We start from the raw sequence: 11,854 nt of genomic DNA on the forward strand, positions 1-11,854 counted from the left end.
TGTGTTTAAATCGAAGTTAGTATTTGCCAATTTATCTTCAGAACATCTTTCATACAAAATAGAAATATTGTACAAAGGCAAATTTTACCCTATTCCTTCTATCTCTCCTTCAGAAGAAAAATATTTTCCTTGTGTGGTTAATGCTAATTCTAGGGATAAATTTAAGTTTATATTATTTTTACTTAACATTTTGATATAAACATATCAGAGTAAATATTTTTCTTAGCGTTTTAATCTATATTAGGGTTTTATAATTATTCACTTTTGTGGTTTGAATTAAAATGTTTCCTCCAAATGTTTGGACATTTTGTCCCCAGTTGGTGTTACTGCTTCGAGATGTTTTAGGTGATGTAACTTTGATGGAAGAACATGTTGGGGGATGGGCAAACTTTAAGAGTTCTTAAGCCTTTCCAGACTTCCAGTCACTCTCTGCTTCCTGTGCCTGCTTAAAGACGTGATCACTAGACTTTTTGTTCAGGCCTTGCCTGCTGCCATGCCTCCTCCACTATTATGGATTATAATCCTACTGAAATCACAAGACAAATGAATTCTTCCTTCTATAAGTTGCCATGTTCACGGTGTTTTAGCACAGCAACAGAAAAGTAACTAATACAGAATTTGGTACCAGAGAATGGGCTGTTTCTATGAAGAGCCTGACCATGTGGGGTTTTGGAGGAATGTGGAAGACTTTGAAAGTCTGGACTAGAAAAAGGAGTGAAAAGCTATAATCAGGGTTTAACTGGTTGTTCTAACAGGAGCCTGAAAAAAGTAATGCTGAGAACAAAGTAGTTCCAGAGGGAAACAAGAATTTAAACATCAACTATGATATTTTGGAAAATATCTGGTTGCAATCTACCCAAAATCTAAGAATTTGTCTGAGGCTAAGTTGAAAAGTAATGAACTAATTTCTTTGGAGGAGGAAATTTCAAGACAGCCTGACAGAATCAGTGGTGTTGTTCTTAATGATGAGTATTATGGAAATTTACAATGAAAAAGAGCAAGTAAGGCAGAAAGATATGCAGAATGTACAGTATGAACTGAAAAAGAGACCTAGGAAGATCAATGCAGGAGCCAAGTCATGCTGAAGGAAAGGCTCTCTTTGATAAGGAGATTAAAGCTTTTGAGGGAAAGTCTGGAGATTTTCATTCCAACAATGAAATGAGTAAGAGAAAGTCCCTTACTGGGGGCAAGATCATGCTCAGCTAGGCCTCTAATTTGAAAAGGGGAATATGGAGGGATTTTCTGCTCACAGAAAGCTACAGACTAGAAAAGCTGATAATGTGGATGAAGTAGGCAAGGGTCCATTCCAGGCTGGCAGCCAGAGTTGACTGCATCATCCATGTGGTGCTGGCATTAGAAGAATGAGAAATACAAGAGTGGATGGGTCATTGGTTCTTCCTCTGAGGTTTTAGAAAGGTGCTGAGGCCAGGCAGTGTACAGCAGAGGCATTCCTGCATAAAGAAGTTCATGACAGGCCGAGAGAACCCTGAGAAGCTATTGCATAGAACTGTGAAAATGAATCATGGCTGACAGTGAAGACTTCAAGACACTGGAGATATCAGAACCATGAGACATATGCCAAGGATAGCTGTATGTAGAAATTGGTACCAGCCCAGGAAGGAGATGAGTGTTGTATTCAGCAAAGCTGGAAGGGCTAAGGCATCTAAGCCCTTTGAAAGTAAATTCCCATATATCAGACATGGGGCTACTGAATATAGCATTTGCCCTGCTGGGTTTTTGGTCTTGTTTTGGTTTAGTTTTTCCTCAACATGCCCCAATTCCTACTTTTTGGAATGGCAGTATGTATTATTTGGTTTCATTATATGTTGGGAGTATATGATTTCTCCTTTGATTTTACAGGAGCTTACAATTAAGGGATTGCTTTGAGTCTCAGAAGATGCTTAGGACTCTGGACTTTGAATAGTATTGAGACTGGTAAAGACTCTGGGGACTTTTAATGGTGTACTAAATGAATTTTTCTTTTCATATGGTCATGAGCCTATGGGAGCCAGGGAATTGAATGTGATGGTTTAATTGACAGTGTCCCCCATAGGCTCCAAGTATTTGAGTATTTTTTCCTCAGTTGGTGGTGCTGTTATGGAAGGTTTTAGGAAGTGTGGCCTTGCTGGAAGAAGCAAGTTACTGGGGTTGGGCTTTGAGAGTTCTTAAGCCTCGCCAGATATCTAGATGCTTTATCCTTCCTGTGCTTACTTGAAAACGTGATTGATTGACTTTCTGCTCCAGCTACCTTTGCTGCCTTGAAATATAAACTCATATGACTCTTCCTTCTATATGTCACTGTGGTTATGGTGTTTTATCACAGCAACAGAAAAAAACTGATACAACCACTTTTGTACATTTTTGTTCATGTCTTTTTATTGCAATTGTTATGTAGTATTTCATAGGGTAAATAAAATGGAACTTCATTCATTTCAAGCCAAGGATGGAAAACTTCTAGGAGCAATATATTACAATGTTTTCATTCATGCATTTATACATTTTATTCCTATATGTTCAGAAATTATCATGTGTCAGATAATGATATGTTGCATTTAAATACCTTCTTGATAAAGCAAACATACTCTCAGTCATTGTGAGTAATGAAGATAATAAAAAAGGGATCATATAACATTAAATGTATAAAATAGTTTATTATATACCCTGAAGAAACTCTAAAATAAAATAGAGAAATTATTTATTGAAAACTCAGGAAACTAAAATTCAAGAAGTTTGAAGTCTCCAGTAGGTGAACCCTGAGGTCCACCCATTTTCAATCATCTGTTCTGTTTTCTGTGCTCATCGCATCATAATGAGGTAGATCAAACAACTAGGAAAGTGCCACATATGTTGCAGTTTATCTTTAGTTTTGATCACAAGGCTTGGGCTCCTGGGTGTTCCTTCTGGTCTTATCTGGGATCACTGACATAGGAACTTGGATTTGTCTGGCTCTTACGTATATCTTGGTCTATTCTGAGCTAGGTGAAATCATTCATTTCCCATGAACAAGGCTGCTCATGTACTCAGTTGGTAGACTAAGCATTTTTCGTGGTAGCTGATTCAAGAGTGAAAGCTTATAGGGATTCCCAGCTCCTGGACATCTGTACTGATAACTGTCATGTAGTCGCCACTGCTGTCATGTGGAAAGGCTAGATTATAATATAAAGTCATTAACTAGACTAAATCTCTCATGGAAAATGTTACAAAAGCCATACTGCAAAGGGCATTGCCATGCGTAATTATGGTATGGGATTTGCCTTCAGACTCCCATGAGTGATGTGAGGAATGGGATTGAAAAACACAGAAAGCAGCATGTTTTAAGGATTATGTGTTGGTGGGAAACAAAACATTCAAAAGCTAGAAGGAAGGATAATAGAGACAATCATTATTACTATTTCTTCTTTTTCTTCTTCTTCTTCTTCTTCTTCTTCTTCTTCTTCTTCTTCTTCTTCTTCTTCTTCTTCAATTGTTATTATTTGTTGTTGTTGTTATTTTTGTTGTGACAGGGTCTCCCTGTAGACTCAGCTGGCCTGGAACTTGATATGTAGACCATGCTGGCCTCAGTTTCACAGATTTACCTGTCTTTGACTCCTGAGTGCTGAGATTATAGGCATGTACCACTATGCCTGGCATGTTCAGGCTTGTAAATGGCTACTAATATCTGATTAGATGAACTTACAGTTACTTTCAATAATTAACTGCTGTTGAATTTACTTAGACTTCATTAGAGAGTTAAGTAGCAACTGCTATATACTCTTTTACTCTTTGGCCAATTATTTAGTAGAGTGATCCTTGAAGGTTGAAAATTTGAGGAAAATACTTTATACATTTTAAATGTGAATATGTCTTGATTAACAGCCCTTGAAAACAGTTATACAAATTATACATGCAACACCACTTCCTGGGTATGTTATTACTTCAATCTCTCTTGATATTATATTTTATTTAATATTTACTCTTAGCAATCTGATGAATGAAAAATTATTGTTGTTCTCCTTTGGATTTCTTCGGTTATTAATAAAATTGAACTTTTCTCAGATGCTCATTACCAATTTGGAGTGTTTACGCAAATTTCCTAACCATGAACTTTGCCCAGTTTTTTATTGAATACTTTAGAATAATTTTTAAAATGATTTTTTATATGCACTAATTTTTATTATAAATTGTATTAATTGTATCCATGTATGTTTTTAATTCACTAGTTGTGTTCTGATCATATTTTTACCATAGTTTACCTTGCAAAATTGAAAGATTTTAAATTCAATGTATTTCTCATTTCCTTATAAATTATATTTTATGCCACACATAGGAACATGTTGTCAAACTAGTTTAAAGAACTATTTTGTATTGTAGTATTATAATTTCATTTATTATGGAAGGCTTGGATTCACTGAGGACTTCTTTGGCAATGAGCCAAAGTTTACTTCCTCGTTCTACATGAAGTTGTCTCAATTGCATTTATTAGTGGCCTGGTGTTGCCACAATCCACTGTCCAATCATATACTGCTGTTCTTTGCTGTAGTAACAGTACAACATACATTGGAGCAGCTAGCCTCAAGTCTCTCATTATTCTGAAGAATTTCTCTTCTATCCTGCCTCTCTTGGCAATATGAGACACTAGTTGATCACAGTGAATTGTTTCACAGAGCCTAGAGCTGTAGAATAGGGTGATATTTCTCCTGTAGAGAAAGCCCATTTGTCCAAAAAAAAAGAGCCAAGCTTTTAAAATGGCGGCCCTGCCTGGATTCTTGTAACCTCTGGTGTTTATTATTCTTTCGAACAAGTTGGATACAAATATGCAAAGGCAACATTCAGTCCCAGCATCTGAACTGGAGAAAGTGACAAACGAGCTGCCTTTAGTGTCTTCCAAACAATTCCATTTTAATCTGATTTTGTTTGTCATATTTTTGTCCCCGTCTGTGTTTACTGTATCAGGTTTATCACAAATCAGTCCCCTTTTTGTGCTGGAAAAGATATTTATGATTGAGATATTGCTGACCACAAAGCCAGTTTGGTTTCCAGAATTGTTAAATTCTGATGGATAAAATTTAATATTTGAAGAGAGGAGAAAACCCCCCGAGTATTCCTAGCCCTTTATTTGTGTGGGTCAGTTTTTTGTTGTCGCCTCTGCTTTCACTGAGGCAGTGTGACTGAGACTACAATATTGTAAAGTTATTCACTGCAGCATACACATGTCCACATGATACTTTGGTGCTATTGCCACATCTTACTGGGTGAGAAAAAAGATAGTGGAGATTCTGACAAAAGTGTCAAAGCTTAGCAATAAAATAAGCATTTCATTGGGTAGAAACTAATGAAATCACCCAATTGATTTCCCTTTCACTGTTGTAAAGCAGGGAAATCTTGCTTCATACGAGTCACAGAGCTTGAATGTGCTGTGGCGTGACTCTGGTGGTGCATAGTTTATGTGTGAGGGATTCGAAGAGTAGTCATAAATATTTTTAACGAAAAAGTGTGAGGTGAAACAGCTTAGCTTTTCAAATAAAAGAAGTCTCATTTTTGCCTAAGCATCAGGGCTATTAAAAGCCAACTCTCTCCTTTTTTCCCCAGTAATCTTGGGTTCTCTAGGGAACTGTAGCTCTAGCTCAAACTGTGTAATAGCTTGATAATACAAAACTCACTAAACTATATTAGCCAGAATTAGATGAAATATGAAGCTGGAGGTGGTGGCGTATGCCTGTTATCCCAACACTTTGGAGGCTAAAACAGGAGAGTTATATTTTGGAGGGCAGACTAGGCTACACAGTGAGCTCTCCAGTTAGCCTTAGGTGTACAGTAAGGCTCTGTCTCAAGAAAATAAGAAAAAGCTCTTGATGATGCAGCTACCTTTGTCCAAGAGGTTCCCTTCTTCAGAAATGATTGTTGCGGTGGTTGGTTTGAATTATCCACTTGGCAAATCTAGACTCAACTGGGAAGAGAGTCTCAGTTTGGGTTATCTAGATCAGTCTGGTTCATGGGTGTGTCTGCTGGGGGTTGTCTTAATTTAATTGATGTGGAAGGAACATGCCCAGTTTGGGTGGCACCATTCTCGGGGAGTGGGTCCTAGACTGTACAGAGATGGGACTGAGCAGAGGTAAGCATGCATGAATTCATTTCTCTCTCCTCTTGCTGTGGATGTGATAGAACTAGCTGTTTCACGTTCCGGTCTTGATTTTCCCACAATGATGGGCAGTAGCCTAAAATTATAAGTAGAATATACTTTTCTCCCCTAAGTTGCTTTGCATCAGGGTATTTTATCACAGCAACAAAAATGAAAGTAGCATACTTGGCAATGTCATTTGTGTGTAGGCAGGACGGATTGAGCTGTTAAGTCTACAGGGATGTTGGCCAGAAAGTACACCTGAGAAGGTTAGCAATCTTCTCTGTGATGAGCCAGACAGTAATTAATTTTACAGTGCAGGTTCTATTCCTGTATGGGAAAATCAGCCATATTGAATGCAGGGGTGCATTTCAAAAACACGTGATTTACAAAAACATGCAAGGGACTAGATTTGGCTCATGCACTATAGAACAGAACCAGAATATCTTTTAGATATGTTCTGCCAATGATGACAGCTAATGTTTTTTGTGTATTTCCTAAGAATTCTAGTTAGTCAAATGTCCTATAGCATTTAGCAAAACTAAAATTTAAGATCCATTGTAAACCCAATAAATAGATAAGTAATCTGGAACAGGCATAGATCATGTGATATGCCAGTCCATGATAGAAGTCAGCTTACAAGGAGGGCAACACTCTAACCACTCCCCCTTGGTGCTTTTCAAGCTAAGTATAGGGATTGAAATCCTATAAAATTTTTGATGAAATATGAAACATTCCCATATTTGAAGGAGGTTTCTTTTTAATATAAAGATATACACAGAGTTTTGCTCTCTGCAGGATGTACTACTTTAGGTAGTTTACATTTGAGTCTTGACTATTACATTCATGTAGCTAGAAGAATACCACCCCCTTTATCTATCTATCTATCTATCTATCTATCTATCTATCTATCTATCTAGCACCATCTATCTATCATCTATCTATCTATCTATCATCTATCATCTATCTATCATCTATCATCTATCTATCTAGAGAGAGAGAAAGAGTGAAAGAAAGAGAGAGAGAGAGAGACAGAGAGAGAGAGAGAGAGAGAGAGAGAGAAAGACACTTTTTGGCAATCTCTCTAGTCCCGACATGCCTGGAAATCACTATGTGGGCCAGGCTGGCCTAGATCTCAGAGTTCCGCCTGCATCTGCCTCATAAGGACTGGGATTAAAGTCATGAAACACAACACCTGACATTAAAATATATTTTTAATGGGAATAAAGAGATGATTCAACTAGTAAAGACACTTACTGCTCTCGTAGAGGACCAGAGTTCAGTTCCCAGCACCACAAAGGAGTGGCTCACAACTGCCTGTCACTCCAGTTCCAGGGAATCTGATGATCTTTTCTGTCCTCAGAGGGTGGACAACCGCATGCATATGTGCACGCTAACGCTCTCACACAATATATGCAAATAAAAATGATACAAATGATTTTTGAAAAGTTAATCTCAGGACTGACTGAACTACTAAGTGTAGAAATGTTTGAACATAAAAGGCAGTATACAATCACACATGCATAATAATACATATATCATTATCTTTAATTAAATGTGTATGCTCATTCAGATATGCATAGGCAAGCCCACATGTATCTGAAAGTTTAGTTAACCATTGGTTAATATGAGAAAGAGAAATCTTGTCTTTTAATGATCTGGACTAATATTGCTTTAATGTCAGATTTTAGAAAAAAATTTCAAAGGTTTGGAGGCATAAAGATTGTTTAGGGTCAATGAGGCTGTTCCTCTGTCTTCAGGCAAAGATATCCTTAAGCCAGTGCAGATCAGACTCTGTCTATTTCTTTTACGGAAGCAATTTAGTGAAAATGCCTATAACCCATTTGCTGATAGAAAGAGAAGCTCTTGAATACAAATTGGCTCCCTGATTTCAAGTGACTATGTGATGTCAAGCAAGAGAACTTTTTCAAAAACACAGAATATCAAAAACATTTTTTTTTTTTTTTGGTTTGGTGAGTCAATTGTTTTGCATGCCTGTAGCTTCCAGATGGGAGTTCAGAGTCAAAACATCCAGAGGCTCACACAGTACTTACTATGCAACACGGTGTCTCTTACAATCCAGAGGTGAGTCTTTATATTTTATACCATTAGCCATGTACTCCCAAATGTAGGTTTAGGGCAGATGTTTGATGTTGCTACACGCTCAGTTTGCTGAATACCATAGTGAGTTTCCCTGCCTGTCTTTGACATTTTTACTGGGTACCCACCACCCCAACATATCATTGTGTGTTTTAGGAAATGGTTGTCTTAAATAAAATTGATGATTTTACATAATTCATTAAATTCTCTAGTTTATAAGGACGTTCCAACTTAATGTGAGGCTTCAAAAGTCTCCACATGTGGTATGGGAAATAAAGTCAGAGAAACCTTGATTTCAAACTGAAAAACAACGCAATTTGTTTGCTTGGCTTCTTGTTGGTTTTTCAGCACCTGTAACAGTGCCTGCGAAATAGAAGCTACTCATTATATTTGGTATATGGGGCTCTCTTTAGGTTTCTGGAGCATACAATCTTTGTATTCAAAATCAGATGTCATGACAAAGTGGGTTAAGTAGAATATGTGGGTGGTGATTAGAGGGAGCTTAGTCAAAGAGTAGGGAAGTAGATAAGGGAGAAAACCAAAAGAATGATGTCATGAGTAGATTATCATGGGGACAGCTATGAGTTGGAAGGGTAGAAGTGAACACACATCTCAGGAATATTCCACTACTGCTCAGGTAAGATAAGGTATTTATCAACTCTCAAAACACATTTATTGGAAGTGACTCTTAAGGACATTAAACCCTCAAGTATCTAGCAGGTTGTCTATTTAGCGACATATTCACCATTAGACATGTAATAGCCCAGAGAAATCTAGAGTGGAGAGATTTGAGTATTGAATGCATCAATCCCTCAGCTGTGTGCCCTGGACAGATAAAGGATGCACAGTGCTTGCATTGAGTATTACAGTCATCCTTTAGAAGAACCACAATGCTTTCATTTTATAAGATGTAAGTTCTAATGTGAAAGCTTTCTAATTTCTAATGTGAAATTTTTCAAGAAATTGGCCTGAGCTGGGCCTGTTAGTGCTTGCCTGGCATCACAGCACTTGGGAGGTTGAAGAAGGAAGATCATAAGTTTGAGGCCATACATATAGTAAGATAGTAATATTCTGTGTCAGAAGCAAAATAGAACCAAAACAAGAAATGGGCTGGATATTAGTATTTATTATATTGTTTACATTTTTTAAAGTCACTGATATTTCTTTAATAATAAGATATAAAAGCATTAGGTATATTGCAAAACCTTTATGTAAATGTTCAAAGATAGCAGATGAGGAATTTTAGAACTTTTATAGCCTTAGATTTTGTGCTCACAGGGATAAATAAGTTATTTGTCTGCTGTTGCTGATTGATGAATGACACTGTGATTGGGCTGCATTTGTTCTATCATTAAAAGAAACGTAATAAGTAATTGAGAACAGTGGATGGTGGTCTCCTTGACAAGTCATTCTATTGGCATTGATAATTGCAGTTTTTGCCTGTCTTGTAAAAGAGCAGCCCTTGGGTGCCAATAGAAATCTTCTTCCCTGCAGTCACAGATGTCTGGCATTGATTTGCTCAGACAGCAGAAGTAATAGACATAAGAAAACTTGATGGAAGGCTCAAGAGCTGGGGGGCTTACAGGGTACTGTGGGTATGATAACCAAAACTCACTGCATGCTGAGTCTTTTATGGAACCTGAATTCTAAGTAGCCTCAAGAAGACTGGCTTACAGATAAAAGAAAGGAGACATTGATGAAGAAAATTGGGCTAACAGAGACTGTGCCACTCATGGAAGACGAATAGGAGACATGGAGAAGGAATATTGGATCACAGGCCTCCCCATGACGCCACCTGCGTTTTGTTGGCCTAGATTGCTCCAGGTCTTTCTGAAATGTCTTCCATTCTATAGTTTTGACTAAGTGATTTTCTATTGATGATGTACCACTGGGCAAAGATCAAGCCATGAAGACACAAAATGAGAGCAGAAATGAGAATGACCTAGAAATTCAGTGTTCAGTTCTCTTGTATAAAATGATATAGCGTTTGGATACATCTTGCATACCTCATCCTGTAATTTCAATCGTTTTTAGATTAATTATGAACATTTTTCAATATATTTTTATTAAATTTTTGTGCATTTCATACAACGTATCTTGATCATGTTTAGATGCCTTCTCCTATGTACCTTTCCCAAATCTCCCCAGCAGATTTTGTGCATTCTGTTATATTTGTTAAGGCCTATCAAGTCAAGCTTGTGTCCCCATTTGTTCCTTTGGTTTGAGTTTAACCACTGGAGCCTAGTCAGATTATCTAGAGTCCCTCCCTTAAAGAAGCCCAACTCAGGCTGGAAAGATGGCTCAGTGGTCAAGAGTAATGGCAACTCTTGCAGAGGATCTGGGTTCAGTTTTCAGCATCCACATTGCAGCTAAAAACTGTCTGTAACTCCAGTTCCAGGGAATCAGATATCGTCTTCTGACCTCCATGAGCACTGCATGACATGGGTGCATTTGCATTTATGCAGACAAAAACACACATAAAATAAAAATATTACATAAAATATTATTAAAACAAAAATAAAACCAGCTCTCCTTCACCCAGCGGTGATCATCTTCCCATAGTTCCTCAGCTAAGGTTGGGGCTTCTTACCCATTTAACAGTTCTCTGCTGGATTTTTATCTGCTTTGCATTTGCATGAGTCTTGTGCTGCAAGTTCATATTAGTAACTTCCCAGGTGCCTGGAAAACTCTATTCCCTTGTGGTCACCAACCACCCCAGTTATTCCGGTCTTTCTGTTCTGTCTTCCACAATGGTCCCTAAACTCTGGTGGCAGAGGTTTAATATAGGAGTCCTATGTAAGAACACACACTCTGCTGTCTCTTATTCCCTGAATTTTGGGGAATTCTGTGTTAACCCAATTGCATAAGGAAGCTCTACCACAGAGTTGAGATGCATTGATGTACCCTCTGTCCCCTGGTCCTCTATGTTCCATGAGCCTTAAATGTAGAGGTCCCATTGTAGACATGTCACCTAGGACTGGGCATCTCACAAACATGTATTCTCTGTGTCTCACCAATTGTGGCACTCTGTAGTAGTCAGCATCTATGGTAAAAAGAAGCTTTGATGAATGAAGAGATGTATACTTGTTTGTAAGTGTACGGATAAATATGTAGCATACAGTAAGAAATTAAATTTGTCTAGGGATTTGACAGTCTGGGGTTTTCTCTACGACCTATGACCTCTCCAGTCATGTGTATTTGGCTATGTTTGCAATAACACACATGAGTTTTCTCCCACTGAGTGGACTAAGTCCAATTAGATGACGGTTGATTACCCTCAAGGTAAAAGTGTCACTGCTGCAGCAACAGTGGTAGTCTTCTGTGCTAAGCATTTTTGTAGTCATTGGGATTTACAGCTGGAGTTGGGCCATTAATTGATTTTCTTGCATGCTATCCTCTGGAACTATGGAGCTAGTCTTCAGGGAGAAGGCTTCCAGGACAGTTTCGGCTCCTTTTCTCAAAGTCCTGTTAAGAATAAAACTTAATATATAGGAAGGTTGTATAAATTAATTTTATATAGTTTTTGAAGTGAAAGCTCCAAAAATCTGCATACATTTAATAGAAAGATTTTATTTATTTATTCAAATATTTTTAATATTCAGTTGAAATTCAGATTGTATACCTCATAGAAATAGATGTGCATTTATATATGAATTT

The 11,854-nt window shown here is 37.6% G+C and overlaps 1 protein-coding gene across 1 annotated transcript in view; it reads left to right on the forward strand.

Annotated features, from left to right (window-relative positions):
- The window catches only part of Cntn6 (contactin 6), a 384,479-nt gene that overhangs the window by 178,028 nt on the left and 194,597 nt on the right, over nucleotides 1-11,854 (forward strand).

Source organism: Nannospalax galili, unplaced genomic scaffold, assembly GCF_000622305.1.
Source record: "Nannospalax galili isolate Female #2095 unplaced genomic scaffold, S.galili_v1.0 scaffold828, whole genome shotgun sequence".
Lineage (NCBI taxonomy): Eukaryota > Metazoa > Chordata > Mammalia > Rodentia > Spalacidae > Nannospalax > Nannospalax galili.